The following is a 7,261-nucleotide window of genomic DNA, read 5'->3' as shown; positions in this document are numbered from 1 at the left end:
GCCAGCAGCTGCGGTTATGAACATGAGACTTTATTACGTCGAAGATAGGAATTTCTCACAGAGGTGGTGATTCATTCCGATTACCCAGTTCAGTAAGTGCCTCACCTCGCAACATGCCTCCAGCACTCGTATATCCTGTTGCAGGATTACGTGGCAGATGGCTGTGACCAACAGCCCGTCACTCACAGGAGGAAAATTGTAACGCACATTTACAAACAACCTATCCCCATTTTTCTGTATCTTTTTTTCATGCCTCAATATCTGACAAACATACAAATACATGAGATCAGCCAAGCTGCATCTATGGCTTTGTTCACTATAGAGAGCCACCTCGTTAAGTTTATTAATTGGTGCCACAAGATTATGTGTGCAATGTACGATTAATCACATCCATCTTCAGTGCATCATATATTGTTTAAATCTCTTGCGCCCAGCCAAACATCAATGATCAATTCACATCACCCTGCTTTCTGAAAGTCACTTAAATCCCGACTTTTCCTAACTGACTTCAACAGTTGTGACACCACTCTATGCAGCTCGCAGTGAAACACTCATATCCTATCTCATTTCCTGCCCATTTCACTTCGTCAAAACACATTGGCGGGCTAGTTGGTCTGTGTATCTGTTTCTTTCTACGTCCTCGTTCAGTTGTGCTTCTAAACTTCACTTGCTGCTGAACATTCTTGTAACCAGTGGCAGGCAAAAGAACACTGTGCAACTCTGAAAATCCTTAGCAGCAAGTACCCATGCTCTAGATGTGCCTTAGTGCTGGTGGCCATGTCTCGGAGTGTGGCAAAACCGAGTGCGATCCTGCAATTGCCCTCGGGCCGTGTGTGGCACCACTGCCGTTAATCGTGCACAGAGATGATGGAGAAGGGAGCCCTTCGCAAATGGCTTTGACATGGATTGCGCACCTCACATCTATCACTAGAGGGTACTGCACGGCAGCAGTGCTGCACAGTCACCAATGCAATTGCTAAAAATTTGTAAGCCGCTTGTATGTTTCTTTGGCGGTGTCCAACGCAGAGCGCGTTGGACAGCCTCTGGAAATATGCGCCGTGGAGCATATTTTTTAATGCGAGAACATCAAATGGCCCATTGAGCGAAAAAGCCGGCGGCATCTATACTACCGAAACGGCACCTAAATTCTCATTGGCTGCGACGTCATCAGCGCGCCTCGACAGAGCAGAACGGGCGAATCAGAACACCTGCTGCAGCGCTAGCGCGCTATGCGTTGCGTGAGGAGAGAGGGCATTGCCGCGACGCCACGTCACCAGCGCGCCTCCACGGAGCGGATACGGCGACGCGACGCCGCGCGAGACGGGTTGTCGTCGGCAAGGCATTCGTGTGACGCCCTTCCTCGGTCTCTCGCCGCGCAGGACGTCGCTGCCATGCTGCGTTTGCCCCGCAGCCTGCGGCTGCTTGCTGGTTCAGGTAGCATGTACTGCTATGGTGCATTACTCGCAGCGCAAAACTCGAAGGGCCGCTCAGCGGCGTTCAATAGGACATTAACAGTTTCACGTTCACAACCCAAGAGAAGTGCTTAGCTGTCCTCTGATATTTTAAGCGACACTTTCTTTGGCTATTCTCCCAATTTTTCTTGGACGTCTGTCTGTCCGAGTAGACTGGGCGAACCCGGAGGCAGTGCAAAGTTGGGTCGATCTTGCGACAAGTGCACGACGTGTGCCCTCGCAGGTGTTTTAATGAATGAATTCTGGTATTTTACGTGCCAAAACCACGATCTGATTATGAGGCACGTCGTAGTGGGGAACTCCGGAATAATTAAGTGTTTTAATGTGGTTTGCAACGCTGGCCTATCCAGGAGGCCGTTCAGCGAAAGTTGGGCCGAACACAGGGATATCGCAATCACATAGGGTGGCTTTGTGGGCCGATCTTGATACCAGTGCACATGTTGCTTCACTAAGGTTTTAGTCTGGATTATGGCGCTGGCATATATCTATAGGAGGCAGCGCTGTCAAACTTGGGCCGATCACAGAGACAATTAAGTAGCTAAATACAGTGTCATTGTGGGCCGATATCATGATACGAATGCACGATGTGTGCCCTCGACAGTGTTTTAATGTGGTTTGTAACACTAGCCTATCCCGGAGGCAGTGCAGTGAAAGTTGAGCCAATCCCGAAGACAATGTAATTAAATATGGTAATTTTGTCGGCCAATCCTGCTGCCTATGCCCGACATGTGCCCGCACTTAATGTGGATTGTGACGCAGGCCCATCCCCAAGGCCGTGCGATGTCACAGCACCCAGCCTTATAGCATATTCCAATAGAGCGAACTAATGATTGTCTCCGGCAGCATATCAGGTCTGTCAGCACGCTATCGATTGACTTGACAATCAACCTACGATGTTTTTTGTCTTAAATTTCTGCATTATATTTTGGTGGTCGGAAGGCAGCGCTAACTTTTTTTAAGCGGGGTGGGGAGAGGCAGTACCGGAACCTTTTCGCCCGGCAATCTGTAAATTCGGACCACGGAGGCAGGAGAGAGCCTTGACCCAAGTATTATTGGCACGTTTCGCCATAAACAGGAGCAAATAGCCTGATACAGACGAGAACAAACTGGAAAAGCACAAGAAGGGTATTCCCCTATGTGGGGCATCTGGTATACGTTCACTTCTGCTAGATATAGTTCGCAGAAGTATCAGTGAGTGCTGGGTTTCCTTCGACAAAACGATTTTTTTCCCGATTATAAAACTGTGCAATAACGACTTTCATCGTACGAATTGCATGCTAGTACTACTCCGCTCTGTGAAGAGTTCTCTGTTCGATCAGTGAGGCTCCGTATGTTGCACGCAAGAATTAGTGAATAATGACATCATGGTAGCATACAAGCAGGCAAAATCAAAATTCACATATTTGAACACTCGGCTGCTTTGCTGACTTATCATTGCTTTAATCCTGAAGTTCAAACCACACATTCTATTTCTTTCATTAAAATTTGCTTCGAACCTTGTCAGTAAATGAATCTCTTCCGAAATTATTACAAATTACTTTGCTTCCTTATTATACAAGCGCACATTCCATCATTCGCATAATATTTAAGGTATTGTTTTGTACCTCATATCCTTTCTGCATAAGCAGAAATATATGTGTTTTTTTTTCTAATAGCTCGTAGACATAAAAGAGCATTATTTCTGCTAATAATATCATCATCATCACCAGCCTATTTTATGGCCAGTGCAGGGCCAAGGCCCCTCCTCCCTGCAATCTCCAATTACCCATGTCCTGCGCCAACCGATTCCAACTAGCACCCGCAAATTTCCTCATTTCGTCGCACCACCTAGTCTTCTGCCGTCCTTTACTGCGCTTCCCCCTTCTCATCGTACCCATTCTGTCCCCCTAATGGTCCAACGGTTATGTAATCTGCGCAAAACATTACCTGCCCAGCGCCATTTATTTCTCTTAATGTCTATTAGAATATCTCGTCTATGCCCGTTTGCTCTCTGATCCAAACCGCTCCCTTTCTGCCTCTCAAAGTTATGCCTAGCATTCTTTGTTCCATCGCTCCTTGCGCAGTCCTTAACTTGTTCTCAAGCTTCTTTGTCAGTCTCGAAGTCTCTGCCCCATATGTCAGCCCCGGTAAAATTGTATACCTTCCTTTTCAATGATAAGGGTATGCTTCCAGTCACGAGCTCACGATGTCTGCCGTATACGACCCAACCCATTTTTATTCTTCTGTGAATTTCCTTCTCATGGTCAGGGTTCCCTGTGAATAGTTGTCCTAGGTAAACGTTCTCCTTCACAGACTCTAGAGGCTGACTTGCGGTCTTGAACACTTGTTCCCTTGCCCGGATATTCATCATTATCTTTGTCTTCTTTATATTAATCTTTGACCCCACTCTTACACTCTGCCTGTTAAGGTCCTCAATCATTTGTTGTAACTCGTCCACAGTGTTGCTGAATAGAACAATGTCATCGGCAAACCAACGGTTGCTGAGGTATTCGCCGTCGATCCTTACTCCTAAACCTTCGAAGTTTAATTGCTTGAATACTTCTTCCAAGCACGCAGTCAATAGCATTGGAGAGGATGTGTCTCCTTGTCTGACCCCTTTCTTTATAGGTATCTTCCTACTTTTCTTGTGTAGAATAAAAGTGGCTGTGGAATCTCTGTAGATATTTTCCAGGGTATTTACGTAAGCGGTCTGCACTCGTTGATCATGCAATGCCTTTATGACTGCTGATATCTCCACTGAATAAAATGCTTTTTCGTAATCTCCGAAAGCCATATAGAGAGGCTTATTGTACTCTGCGGATTCTCGATAACCTGATTAATGACATGGATGTGATCCATAGTAGAGTATCCTTTCCCGAAGTCAGCCTGTTCCCTTGGTTGAATAAAGTCCAGTGTTGCCCTTATTCTATTGGAGATTACTTTGGTAAATATTTTATATAATACTGGGAGTAAGCTAATGGGCCTATAAATTTTTTAGTTCTTTAACGTCACCATTTTTGTGGATTACTATAATATTTGCGTTCTTCCAGTTCTGTGGGACCCTTGAAGTCGATAGATATTTCGTATAGAGAGCCGCCAGTTTTTCAAGCATTATGTCTCCCCAATCTTTGATTAAATCGACTGTTATTCCATCATCCCCTGCCTTTTTCCCCGTTTCATGTCTTGCAAGGCCCTTCTAACCTCATCGCTAGTGATAGAAGGAGTCTCTGCAATCTGTTCATTACTGCTTCGAATGGAGGTATCGTGGCTTATCTGGGTACTGTACAGGACAGCATAGAATTTTTCCGCTGCTTTTACTATATCTTCGAGATTGCTCATGATATTGCCATACTTATCTTTCAGTGCATACATCTTGGTTTGTCCTATGCCAAGTTTACTTCTCACTGATTTCATGCTCCGTCCATTTTTTACGGCTTCTTCAGTCTTTCTCACATTATAATTTCGAATATCACTTATTGTCGCCTTGTAGATCGGTTTTGACAGTTCCGCGAATTTTATCTTATCTCTTGAGTTGGACACTATCATTCTTTGTCGTTTCTTTATTAGGTCCTTTCTTACTTGGGAGAGCTTGCCTACAGGTTGCCTTGGTGACTTGCCTCTCACTTCAATTGCTGCCTCTGAAGCCAGCCTCGTCACGGTTTCATTCATTACCTGTTATGGTTTCATTCATTACCTCTATATCATAATCATCATCTCTCTGTTCTAAGGCTACACATTTGTTTGCAAGTACCAGCCTAAATTTGACTGCTTGTACCCTTACTGCCTCTAAGTTGGCCTGTTTCTTCTTAAACAATTTTACTCTTTCTCTGTTCAAACTGAGGTGAAATCTTAGCCCTCACTACCATATATGATCAGTGCACTTTACACTACTTATCACTTCTACATCCATTACATTCTACATCACTCCATTACAGCCATTACATTCTACATTAATTGCTTCTCTTCACCTTGCGGGTTTCCGTCAAACTCTTGCCTTTGCGTCGAGTTGTTGACAAATTCGACTTCGCCCTACCATCTGCTAGCTGCCTGGTTAGCTCAGATGGTAGAGCGGCTGCCTCGGAAAGGCGGTAGTCCCGGGTTCGAGCCCCGGAGCGGGACGAATTTTTCTTCAACTGCGAGGCTTTGCTTTCTAGGAACCCCTAGGGTTTCCTTTGTTGCAATTGCTACGAACGGGCGGACTTCTGATTTTGCCTTTATTAATTTCTACATTTTGTACTATGCTAGGATCGGCAGAAAGTATGACATCAATTTCATTTCTTGTTTTACCATTTAAGGCTTTTCCGGGTTCACTTTCTGTTGCTGCGTTTCCTGAAAAAGGTATTCATTATTCTCAGTTCATTCCCTTCTACGAAGTCTACCAGCATCTCTCCTCTAGCGTTTCTAGAATCGACGCCGTAGTTGCCAATTGTCTAAAAAAGAATTATGGGGTTTTACGTGCCAAAACCACTTTCAGATTATGAGGCACGCCGTAATGGAGGACTCCGGAAATTTCGGCCACCTGGGGTTCTTTAACGTGCACCTAAATCTACGTACACGGGTGTTTTCTCATTTCGCCTCCATCGAAATGCGGCCGCCGCGGCTGGGATTCGATCCCGCGACCTCGTGTTCAGCAGCCCAACACCATAGCCACTGAGAGTTGCCAACTGCCTGTTCACCCACCTGCCTTTTCCCCATTTCTGCATTGAAGTCACCCATTACTACTGTATACCGAGTTTGCACTTTTCTAATCGATAATTCAACATCTTCATAAAACTGATCTACTTCATCCTCATCTTGACTAGATGTATGAGCATAGGCTTGTACTACCTTTAATCTATACATCTTATTAGGTTTGATTACGACTGCTGCTACCCTCTCATTAATGCTGTAGAATTCGTCAATGTTGCCCACTATGCCCTTATGGATTATGAATCCTACCTCGTATTGGTTCTTATCTGGGAGACCTCTATAGCAGAGGACACGGCCGTTAGTCAGCACTGTATGAGCCTCAACGGTTCTTCTAATCTCACAAAGGCCGATAATATCCCAAACAACGTCTGATAATTCCTCAAAGAGTCCTGCTAAGCTAGCTTCACTCAACAGAGTTCGGCTGTTAAAGGTTGCACAGGGTCAGTTTCCATTGGCCATCCTAATTTCCATAAATATAGATAGTAGCATTTCCATCACCCGCGCGTGCTCTATATCAGCACTTATATTTACTACATAAAAAGCAATGGAAAGAAATGTTCAGATATGCGAATCTCCCTGCCTGGAGGTTTATTTTCACCGAAATCTCGGACGTGTCCCTAGCAACGCGAATTGTTAACTCGATAGCGTTGAAGGCCCCGTGTCTTCTCGCGAAATCATTCCGCACCACGCATATGTTACACGGCACTAAAGTTGCTTGTACAAGCAACTATAAGAACGTAATTAAGACGTCCTAATTACGTTCTTTACAACGTTATTCCTCGGAATTTTGAGAATGGTAGCCCACAAACAAATGTCATGAAACAAAACACCTACAGCGCATGCCTTTCATGTTAAATATTCTCAGATTGAAATATCAAAAGTGCGAAACAATAACGGAAGATCGGCCCATGCAAGAGGCCGCGTTTCTACCAGAAAGCTCGCCTTCGTGCATAGATTTCACCGCCAGCGTTTCCCAGTAAACATTACGGTTACATAAGATGCAGTCGCCCGGAATAAGCGTGAGAAGCAGTCGGGGGTCTTTGAATTCAATCGAGTTCCACTCGTGCTCGTCTCTTTTTGTTCCTGTCTAGCCGTTAAACCTAGCGCTTTCACGCAAGATA

This window comes from Dermacentor albipictus, chromosome 4 (genome assembly GCF_038994185.2).
Source record: "Dermacentor albipictus isolate Rhodes 1998 colony chromosome 4, USDA_Dalb.pri_finalv2, whole genome shotgun sequence".
Lineage (NCBI taxonomy): Eukaryota > Metazoa > Arthropoda > Arachnida > Ixodida > Ixodidae > Dermacentor > Dermacentor albipictus.
Note: the sequence above shows the minus strand (reverse complement) of the source record.